This window comes from Hibiscus syriacus, unplaced genomic scaffold (genome assembly GCF_006381635.1).
Source record: "Hibiscus syriacus cultivar Baekdansim isolate YM2019G1 unplaced genomic scaffold, ASM638163v2 tig00110480_pilon, whole genome shotgun sequence".
Taxonomy (NCBI): Eukaryota; Viridiplantae; Streptophyta; class Magnoliopsida; order Malvales; family Malvaceae; genus Hibiscus; species Hibiscus syriacus.
Window position 1 is genome coordinate 488,353 of NW_024062756.1, and position 12,581 is coordinate 500,933.

Genomic DNA, 12,581 nt, shown 5'->3' on the forward strand with positions numbered 1-12,581 from the left:
ACTCAAGAATAATACAATTGAGAACAATAAGTGTTCTTGAAAGCAAAAATGAATATTGAATGAAAAATAGGCTTGAAAATGCTCAAACTTGGGGTTTGATACTTTCTCTTTGATTATCTCTTAAATCTTTTTAATTGTTATTGATCAATGACTCCAAAGCTTGTTTAAATACCCCTTGGATCACTTATGAACATTGGGGGATCATTAGTGGAGTCAATAGATCCGTTATTGTGTGAAAATAATTAAATAAAATAGTTGGGAGTGTGGGGGGTATTGGTACCCCTACATAGGGTATTGGTACCTGCAGTGTAAAATTCAAATATTTTGACCGTTAATTGACCAGGGGTATCGGTACCTCCAGGGGGTATCGGTACCCATAAAGCATTATATTTTTCTCGGAGCCAAAACTTGCATAGGGGTATTAGTACCCTATAAGGGGGTATCGGTACCCTCTGGGCAATCTGTTTTTTCTTGAAATCCTTTTATAAAGAAAATATTTTTGGCTTGATTAATGCTCGAAATACTTTTTGAAATTTGTTTCAAAAAAATATTTTAAGATTAAAACACAGTTTTACACTTTAAGTAAGGATTGAATTTGACACTTGAAAACTTGGAGTAATATTTTGATATTCGAATAATTTAATCGAATATATAATTAAAATATAAAATCTTAAAAATCATTAACACTTAATTTGTTATATCGAAACATCAAAATGTTTTCAACAATCTCCCCCTTTTTAATATAACAAAACATTTAAGAAATTTTAAGATTTTCTTTGAAAATTATTTTTGAAATCAATTTTGTCTTACTCCCCCTTACTATAACACTTCTCCCCATTTTTGTTAAATCATAAAGACTCTATAAACGTTTTGAAACAAGGGTTTTGAAAAACTTAGCCAATTGATATCTAGAAATTTAAAGTTTAAGCTGCTAAGAACACAATTAAGAGAAAAAAAGGTTAGTCATTAGTTTCATAAATCAATATTCATAAATAATGTGTAATGGGAATTGGTCATATTCTAATATGATGTAAATGATGCAAAACTTTAGATCAAATTTAAAAATTCAAACTAACCAAAAATATATATATTAAGTCCAAACATCCATATCATCTATAACAAACAAATCCAAAAAAAACATTAAAATGTTTAACAATAAGTTCTAAATCAAACCAAGAAAACTAAAGCAAGGCATGGTCTAATCCATAGGAGGATCGGGAGGAGGAGGATAACGTGCTCACATCTCGAGTGTGAGCGCATCTAAACGTTCATTCATCTCCCGTTGTTGAGCCCCCATAGCAGTTAAATGAGACTCTATAGATGTAAACCTAAGATTAAATGTCTCAAAAAATGATCTAAAGTATGGAGGCACTTGATCATCTTGTTGTGCCGGCACGTCCTTGAGTGCTTCATCATCAATATCGTCAATATCTTGCATTAGTTGTTGAAGCTCTGGATCATCGTCTGCTGCCGGTGCCGGAGGAGGTGGAGCTCGTGAAGAACTAGCTCCCAGAGTTTTCTCAGTTGTTCGAACCAATTGATTAGTTTCCTTATTCAATGTCCATCCTGATTTCTTTGAAGAAGTCAAGTTGATTTCATTTTTGAGAGGGACGTCTACATCAAGCCGTACTCAAAGTTCGACTTTGATAAACAAATTACTCAGTATATAACCGTAAACCAGAGTTTCACAAACTTTCTTATTAGGAACAAGGTTGACGGTTTCAACGAGTTCAGAAAAGATAATTTGGGGAAGGTTTATTTTTCTATTATTCTGGATACAATGTATCTACCAATGGTCTAAGGCTCTAAAAGTATAGTATTTGCCTCCGGATGGTCTAAACCACCAAGATATCATCAGATGAAAAAAATGATCTTGGTGATCTAACACACTCGCACCAGACTTGTCCTTATAAGGAGAACATACTGTTTCTTTTTCATTATCTAAGCCATTATTATCTAATCCAAATGCGTTAGCAATGTACTGGAATCAATATAGATGAATCGACCTAGAAGATAGGATCAAATTCTTATTGTTTCGGTTCTAGTTCGGGTTTGAATACAAACGACATTTGAATAGAAAATTTGAACAAGTTGTTGGTAAACTACTGGTTCGAGATGAAAAAGCTTATCAAATTTTCAATCTTGAATAGTAGGAAAATATCTAAAGTTTATTGCTTCCATAGCTCGAAGAGAATGAATATGTTATTCCTGGATTTTGTATGACTCAAAATACTGAGAATACCTAAAGAAGAGATTTTTTTCTACGACCAGGTTCGTTAAAGCATGAATTACGAATAATCATATTAGGATCATCAGGATTAGGAATTTTTTGAATAGGAGGTGGATTTGGAGGTGGGTTAGGTGGTTGGTTTGAACGACTAGAGGATATCCTTGGGTGTTTTTGAGACATGATTAAGAAATCGGAAGAGTAACCTGCAAATTTAAAACATATGTATGCAATACAATCAATTCCCAAAACTCAAATAAGTCTTTAATATTTCAAGGTTCTCTAAAATAATCATAATGGGCAAATTTTGAAAAACTATGTTTGAAAACAATGTTTGAAAATCAATACATAATTTTCAAAGATAACATAATTAAATCAAAACACACCAATTTGAAAATCAATATCATTTTTTTATATATTTCAAAAATTAACAAAATTTAATCAAATCTTGTATTATTGATGAAATTAGTTGTAGAATCTAGTTTAGAAACATTATATAATCAAAGCCCGATATATAGTTCAACCTAAAACTAACCAAAACTATTCATAACTTCAAAAATCAATAAAATAGAGTTTTTAGAAAATTTACCTTGAAATTTGAAGATTGAGTGAATTTTGATGTTGTTTGCACGAAATTAATGATGCTAGCAGGTTTAGAAGTTGAAAACTGAGTGAAATCTGACTTGAAATGATAATTTTTAGATAATTTAGAGATTAGGGGTGAGAAAAAGGGTGCACGGTGTGAGAGAGAATAATAGAGGGTTTTGGCACAAATAGGATTTTTGGGAGTTTTGTAACCAGAACCCGAAGGGGGTATCGGTACCCTCAGGGAGGTATCGACACCCATTCAAAGAGGGTATCGGTACCCATTCAAAGGGGTATCGATACCTAACGCACAAAAAAGTTAAAAAACTGTATTTAAACACTCAAAATGCTAAATTAATTTGCTCTAGTGATATTGGCAACTCATGTTAAGAAAAGTAACTATGTTCAATTAATCAAATCTATCCTTAAACATAATTTGAACATATAATTAATTTTCACTAAGAATCATAAACCCCCTAACTAATAGCACATAATGCAATAAAAAATATTATAAGCATTTTTCATTTAAAAGTGCTAAACTTATTTTAAACACTAAGTGAAGATAGGTCAGTTAAACCTAATTCTCTCCTAAGTGTCCAAAATCTTTATTTATCTAAAGGTTTTGTAAAAATATCTGCTAATTGATGCAAAGTATCAACAAATTCTAGAACTACATCTTCTTTAATGACATGATCTCTAATGAAATGATGTCTAATTTCAATGTGCTTAGTTATAGAGTGTTGGATGGGATTTTTGGTGAGACAAATAGCACTAGTATTGTCACACTTGATAGGTATGATACCTACTTCAATTCCATAATCTAAAAGTTATTGTTTCATCCATAAAACTTGTGCATAACAACTACCGGTTGAAATGTATTTTATTTCAGTGGTAGATAATGCAACACAATTTTGTTTCTTTGAAAACCATGAAATCAACATATTTCCTAGGAATTGGCAAGTACCATAGGTGTTTTTCCTATATATTTTGCATCCTCCATAATCCGCATCAGAAAAGGCATGCAAGCTAATGCTAGAGTCTCTAGGATACCAAAGTTCTAAACTAGGAGTGTCCTTAAGGTATCTAAAGATTCTCTTAACAGCTAGTAAACGTGATTCCTTAGGGCATGATTGAAATCTAGCACATAAGCGAACACTAAACATAATGTCCGGTGTACTTGCGTTTAGATAAAACAAGGAGCTAATCATTGACCTATACAATTTAACATCCACACATTTACCTCATTCATCTTTGTCAAGCTTTGTAGAAGATCTCATTGGAGTGGCACGAGGTTTCCCATTTTCCAGTCTAAACTTCTTGAGCATATCCTTTACGTACTTAGCTTGATTGATGAATATGCCATATTTTCTTTGCTTGATTTGGAGTCCCAAGAAATATGAGAGCTCCCCTATCATGCTCATTTCGAATTTACTCTGTATTAACTTAGAAAATTCTCGGCAAAGAACATCATTAGTAGAACCAAATATTATATCATCAACATAATTTGAACTACTAATAAATCTTTACCTTTTCTCTTTAAAAATAATGTAGTGTCAACCTTCCATTTTGAAAAACCCTTTTTGATTAAAAAAAATTAACAATCTTTGTTGAAAACATTTTGATATTTCGATATAACAAATTAAGTTAAATGAATTTTAAGATTTTCTAAAAAGATTTTCTAAGTATATTCGATATAATTATTCGAATATCAAAATATTACTCTAAATCTTTCAAATGTCATTTTTAATCCTTACTCAAGTGTAAAATTAAGTTTTAATCTTAAAATAATTTCAAAACGATTTTACAAAATATTTCGAACCATCTCAAAGGGAACCGATTCCCCCCAAGGGGGTACCGATTCCCCCCTGAATGGTTTGGCTTCGAGAATTCCAGTATGCTCGGAGGGAACCAATTCCCCCCCAGGGGGTACCGATTCCCCCTGTTTAACGGTCAAAATATTTGAATTTTACACTTAGGGAACCGACTCCCCTTAAGGGGTACCGATTCCCCCACGCTCCAAACTGTTTTATTAATTGATTTCACACTAAAACGACTATATTATCTTCATTAATGATCCCCAACATTCAGAAGTGATTCAAGGTGTATTTAAGCAAGATTAGAAGTCATTGATCAAAAACAAGAAACATCAAGCAACTAGAATCAAGAGAGAATCAAAGAGAAAGCATCAAACCTCAAGTTTGAGCATTTCAAGCCTATTTTTCATTCAATATTCATTTTGCTTTCAAGAACACTTATTGTGCTCAATTGTATTCATTATTGAGTGTTCTTTTCTTTGTTATAGAATTATGCAAACAATCTACCTTATGAGGATTTCCTTGTAAGTTTGCAAATTTGTATTGTTCTCTTTGGGAGAGAGTGTTCTTAAGAATTTAGGGTATAATTCTTGAGGGTTTGTAAGATTACTCTTTGTCCTCAAAAGAAAGACTAATTAGTGAATTTTTGGAAAATCCTTAGTGTGGATAGCTAAGGTAGTGGACGTAGACTTTGGTTGAGAAAGTCGAACCACTCTAAATCGCTGTGCCATTTCTTTCAATTTTCTGCAAAAGCTTCCACCAAAATTTTTATTGCCAATTCACCCCCTCTTGGCCGATTCCGTCAATTGATTAACTCAACAATTGGCATCAGAGCCTAACTCATTTGAAGGTTTAATCACCTCTTGAGTCGATTCGGGAAGAGTTACATCGATAATCAAAGTCATCAATGGCCTCTACTTCAAACTTCGACTCCGGTCTTGATTCGATGCCCGTCAACAAGCCTTCTTTCTTCAATGGGGCTAATTATGCCTATTGGAAAAATAGGATGATGTACTTCATTCAAGAAAGTGACATGGGAGCATGGAATGTCGTAGAAGAATGATACTTCAAGCCTCTCACTCATCCAAGATTATAGAGTGAATGAGAGACAAAAATGTTCCAGCTCAACTCCAAAGGCATCCATATCATATTTTGTGCTCTTGGACCAGATGAATACGGAAGAGTTTCATCTTGTACAACCGCCAAAGAAATATGGGACAGACTTCAAGTCACTCATGAAGGTACCGATGAGGTAAAGAAATCAAAAATTAGTATTTAACGCATAGCTATAAAAATTTCATGATGAAACCAAATGAAGATATCAAAGCTATGACGGATAGATTCTCAACGATTGTCAATGGTCTCAAATCATATGGAGAGATCATTTCAAATGAAAAGCTTGTGAGGAAGTTAGTATACTCCTTCCCAAAATCGTGGCAATCAAAGAAGACGGCAATCATCGAGTCTAAGGATCTAACATCCTTAACTCTTGAAGAGATAATCGGTTCACTCCTCACTCATGAAATGATGCTTGAAGATGAGGTAGACCTTGATAATATTGAAGAGACACCAAAGGAGAAGGAGAAGAAGAAAAACATAGGAGACTAGGACATGCTAGTATGAGTGTTTCGCAACGGCTAATTCAAGGTGATTTAGTTCGAGGGTTGCCTAAGCTTAAATTTGATAATGATAAAATCTGTGATGCTTGTGCTAAAGGAAAACAAAAGCGAGTTTCTTTTAAATCTATTAATGACGTATCAACTAGTAGAGTATTACAATTGATCCATATAGATCTTTTTGGGCCAACTAGGACTACTAGCTTGGGTGGAAAACAATATGTATTTGTCTTGGTAGATGACTATTCTAGATATACTTGGGTTCTATTCTTAAGTACTAAAGATGAAGCATTAGAAAAATTCATCACATTTTCAAAAGTAATCCAAAACGATAAAGGTTACTCTATAACTAGTGTTAGGAGTGATCATGACACTGAATTTGAAAATCTTGGATTTACTGAGTTTTGTAATTCTAATGGTATTAGTCACAATTTTTCAGCACCTAGAACCCCTCAACAAAATGGAGTTGTTGAGAGGAAAAATCAAACTTTAGAAGAAATGGCTAGAACCATGCTTTGTGAAAATAATTTGCCAAAATATTTTTGGGCGGAAGCCAGAAATACCGCTTGTTATGTTGTAAATCGAGTAATGATTAGGCCAATTTTAAAGAAAACTTCATATGAAATTTTCAAAAATAAAAAGCCTAACATTAGCTATTTTCATCCTTTTGGATGTAAATGTTTTGTTTTGAATAACGGTAAAGAAAACCTTGGCACATTTGATGCTAAAAGTGATGAAGGAATTTTTTTGGGTTATTCTTAAATTCTAAAGCTTATCGAGTATTTAATAAAAGAACTTTAGTTGTAGAAGAGTCTATACATGTTGTTTTCGATGATAATCCCCTTCCGAGAAAGGATTCTTGTGTTAACGATGATGTAGGGATTATAAATATAAATGACGTTAGACATGACGTTGGAGAATCATCATCAAAGGAAGAAACTCATGATCCCCTCGAGAATCCAACCATTGAAGAAAGGGAAGTATCTTATCCAAGAGAGTACAACTATGTCAAGGATGGTGAGATTATAGGTGATACATCCAAAGGGGTAACAACTCGATCTTCTCTTAGAAATATTTGCAATTATGTTGCATTCATTTCATGCATAGAGCCTAAGAATATTAAAGAAGCATCAAATGATGAATAATGGATTATGGCTATGCAAGAAGAATTAAATCAATTTGAGAGAAGTAAAGTACGAACATTAGTTGAAAGGCCTAGTAATAAATCTACTATAGGTACTAGATGAGTGTTTAGGAATAAGCTTGATGAGAGTGGTAATATAGTGAGAAACAAGGCTAGACTTGTTGCTCAAGGGTATACTCAAGAAGAGGGCATAGACTATGATGAAATATATGCTTCCGTAGCTAGGATGGAAGCAATTAGAATGTTATTAGCATTTGCATGTTTTCATGAATTTAAATTATATCAAATGGATGTTAAAAGTGCATTTTTAAATGGTTTTATAAAGGAAGAAGTGTATGTGGAACAACCTCCAGGTTTTGAAGATTCAAAATTTCCGGATCATGTTCTTAAATTGACAAAAGCACTTTATGGTTTAAAACAAGCTCCTAGAGCTTGGTATGAAAGATTGTCAAATTTTTTAATTGAAAAAGGTTTTTCAAAAGGGAAGGTTGACACTACATTGTTTTTAAAGCATAAAGGTAAAGATTTATTAGTAGTTCAAATTTATGTTGATGATATAATATTTGGTTCTACTAATGATGTTCTTTGCCAAGAATTTTCTAAGCTAATGCAAAGTGAATTCGAAATGAGCATGATAGGGGAGCTCTCATTTTTCTTGGGACTCCAAATCAAGCAAAGAAAAGATGGCATCTTCATCAATCAAACTAAATACGTCAAAGACATGCTCAAAAAGTTTGGACTGGAAAATGGCAAACCGCATGACACTCCAATGAGCTCTTCAACAAAGCTTGACTTAGATGAAGAAGGTAAATGTGTAGATGCTAAATTATATAGGTCAATGATTGGATCTCTACTTTATCTAACTGCAAGTAGACCGAACATTATGTTTAGTGTTTTCTTATGTGCTAGATTTCAATCATGCCCTAAGGAATCACATTTACTAGCTGTTAAGAGAATCTTTAGATACCTTAAGGACACTCTAGTTTAGAACTTTGGTATCCTAGAGACTCTAGCATTAGCTTGCATGCCTTCTCTGATGCGGATTATGGAGGATGCAAATATATAGGAAAAACACCTATGGTACTTGCCAATTCCTAGGAAATATGTTGATTTCATGGTTTTCAAAGAAACAAAATTGTGTTGCATTATCTACCACTGAAATAAAATACATTTCAACCGGTAGTTGTTGTGCACAAGTTTTATGGATGAAACAATAACTTTTAGATTATGGAATTGAAGTAGTATCATACCTATCAAGTGTGACAATAATAGTGCTATTTGTCTCACTAAAAATCCCATCCAACACTTAGAACTAAGCACATTGAAATAAGACATCACTTCATTAGAGACCATGTCACTAAGGAAGATATAGTTCTAGAATTTGTTGATACTTTGCACCAATTAGCAGATATCTTTACAAAACCTTTAGACAAGGAAAAATTTTGGACACTTAGGAGAGAATTAGTGTAACATCCCAAACTATGGGTTAGTGACCAAATTGTAAAGTTTCAGAATTTGGTGACTAAAGTAGAAGAATGTATTAGTTCAGTGATTTATTTGGAAGTATTTCCTAAAAGTTGTTAGTAATTATTAAATGAAGTAAAGGGTAAAATGGTCATTTGATCATTTAATGAATTAAAAATGTGATAGTGGGGATATATATTTTTACATGTGGGAGTGTAGGAAACCAAAAACAATGTCTCCAGAATTCTCTTCTCCTCCTTTCTTCTTTGTGCGTGAAGCTCCAGCTCAAAGGTGAGTTTCTTAATTAGTTGGTTATTTGTTGAATTAAAAGTTGGGTTATGATTCTTAGGTGATACTTAAGCTTAAGGAAAGCTTAAGTTATCTTAAGATCAAAAGATAAATGAGTTAGAGAAGATTAAAGATTTGGAGTTCTTGAGTGAATTTCCAGAATGAAGTTGATAAGTTGAACTTGAAACTAAATTTGACTTGTCATCAGCTTAATTAAGAAGTATTAAGTGTTAGAATTGGATTTGAAATATGTGGAAAATAGGGTATGATTCTTGAAATTCCTAAAGAGGAGAGGATATTAAGGTTAAAGATGAGATAAATGAATATTAATGAGTTTAAGTATGTATATGTAAATTAGGAATATGAAAGGGGTTGAAATATGAAGGATTTAATCCAAAAAGAATGAATTTTCGGGTTCAAAAAGAGGATTCTGGGTAGAGTGCATCAATGCATATTCATAGTGCACCGATGCATCAAGGTTAAAACCCAGAAATTGTTTGAAGGTGTATCGATGCACATGTAGTGCATCGATGCACTCTTTTAATCTAAAAACATTGAATGCAATTGGTGCATCGATGCATAAGGTATGCATCGATGCATCCCAGTAATAAACAAACATCGAATGTATTTTATGCACCGATGCACATGTAGTGCATCGATGCACCGATAGGGAATGTATCGATACACTGTGCAGTGCATCGATGTATACCTTCATTAAAAGATGAAATGGGCTTTTCTTTTAGCCTAAGAAGTGACAATTTAGAAGATATCAATTAGTATACTGATATGTATCAATGTATTATTATGATGTAGATATAGAATAAAGCTTGTTCCGGAACAATCTAAGGATTAAGATTGATTCAAAGCAAACAAGGCTAAGGTGAGTGCATATTCTCTGGTATATGAGGTTCAAGGGAAAATAAGACTTGTGATAAGTCTATTTCCAATAGTGAAAAACATAATTCATAGAAGTATGTATTTGTTATGATTTATATGTGTGCATGAGTATATGTGTTATTGATATGAATATGGTAAGTAAAAGGGATTAATGGTGATGATAAGAATAATAATAAGGATAATGAAATGATAGGTATATGTGAATATAGGTATTGATGTGTTTTGTATGTATTGTAAGATGATATGTTTATGTGATAACATGATAAGATGACAATGATTTACATGTCATATGAACACATGAGAAATGTTATGAGCCATATGAAAGAGAAAGTATATGTGATACATGAGGGTGAATCCTATGTTTATATGAATATGAACTTATATGAGAATTGACATGAACTAAGTGATTACATGTATATGTGAATGAAACCATGAGCTTATATGAATATATGATATGGTTATATGAATATGTAAAAGGATATAAAAGATAATGCCCATGTTATGTGTCATGAGAGCTAGGGGTATAGTTGGCATGCCAAGAGTCGAGGGTCTATGTGGTCCTTCGGGACATATATGTATTCTTTGGAACATGTGTGAAGTCTGGTGAGACACATACTTGATCCTTGGCATATGTATATGATTCTTAAGGAATGATATGTGGTCCTTCGGGACATATATGTATTCTTTGGAACATGTGTGAAGTCTGGTGAGACACATACTTGATCCCTAGTATATGTATATGATTCTTAAGGAATGATATGTGGTCCTTATATACATTATTATATGGCACTACGGTGCAATTCTACGCAGCACTCCGGTGCAATTATATGTGGCATTTCGGTGCAATTATATGAGCTGTGGTGACAGCATTAGTACACAACCTCTATGTACTCGCATATCTTTAGTTCTCACATGTGTATCATGGGCTATTAAATAGATAATATTAATAAAATGATATGATAATATGTTTGTTTCCTTGTGGAATTTCATGTGTGATATTGATTGTACAAATGGTAACTTATAAAACCATATGATGAAATGAATCAATGATAGTATATATATATATAGTTTACATGACATGATATGTATATGTGCAATTGGTTATGGTATATGTTATATGATATGGACATAAGAGATCATAGGAACATGAGATAAGAGATATGAATGATAAGGATATATATATGTATGCATATATTTGTTACATGTAAAAGTATGAGTGGTATGAAATGATAGTAGTAATTGTTTAGGTATGATTATTAGTTACCGTTTACCTTATATGTTTATATGCCTCACTAAGTCTTTGACTTAGTGTGTAAGTGATTTACACGTAGGTTTTGAGAATAGTAAAGAGCAATGTGGAGCAAGATAGGTAAGTTCTCCTTACTAAAGGTCAGATCAGAAAAGATGTGAATAATATGTATTTCAGTATATAAAGTTCTAGTTGGCATGTTTTCAAAAGAATATATTGTTTAAGCTATGAACAGTTTTATAAATGTTTCGAATAGTTATATGTAAATAAATAAGTGAAATATACACGCTCTGATTGGTTTTGTAATAATGAAAATGTCTTTTATGTAAATTAGTCATTTATATGTTATAAAAGTTTTAAATTACTCACTATTTTATACAAGTACATGTTTTAAAAGGTCAATGTGACACCTCGGATTCGTATCCGGGTCGGATACGGGTTGGGGTGTTGTATTTAATGGTATTATAGCTACGGTTTAGCCGATTCTAGGCATCAATCGAAGTAAAAAGTGTTTTAAAAAGTATACATGCCAACATAAAGTGAATAATTTCTAATCTGATAGTGTAAGGAGTGTATTGTCTTGCTAATAGAATTAAAATGTTATGTTATATTAGATGTATGATTATGAGAGCTTCCAAAGTGAAGCACAAGGTAATAGACTGAAGGTAATAGCATTCACCTGCCCTGGCCAAGCAGGGAGAAGAGCGAAAAACCTCAGGAAGTGCCTGTATAAACTTAGGGAATGTCTTCACCATGTTGAAGAATATTTTGATGAATTTTCAATTTATATTTTTTTAACTCATAGAATGAATGTATCGAATTAGTTGAAAAGTTAAGAGCACCCGAGTTCAAAAATGGATTTGAGGAAGGTTCTGTTGTTGCAGACCTATGGTTAGATGATATGATAGAAGTTTTTATTTCTCCAAAGAGGAGAAATTAAATTGAGTAGTTTCGTTACTACTTTGACAAGTTAGAGTATGGCGGATAAATGAAGCTCGAATATATAAGCTTGAAGCAAGGGAATTACCCATGCATGTGTATGAAAGTAAGTTTGATAAGTTAAGCAGATTTATTGTTGAATTGATTCTGATTAAGAAGGATAAAAAGGATACATGTGATTGATTGTTTAAGACTTGTGCCTTAAATTAAAAGAGTTTTACTGGTTTTGAAATTGTTCTCATTTCAAGAAATGGTTGATCGTGTTAAAGCTCTAGAGAGAGCTAAGAATAAAAGGATTGGAAAAAAAATCTCAGAAGATTAAGAGAATTAGTGCTTCATAGAATTTTAGCACCATCAA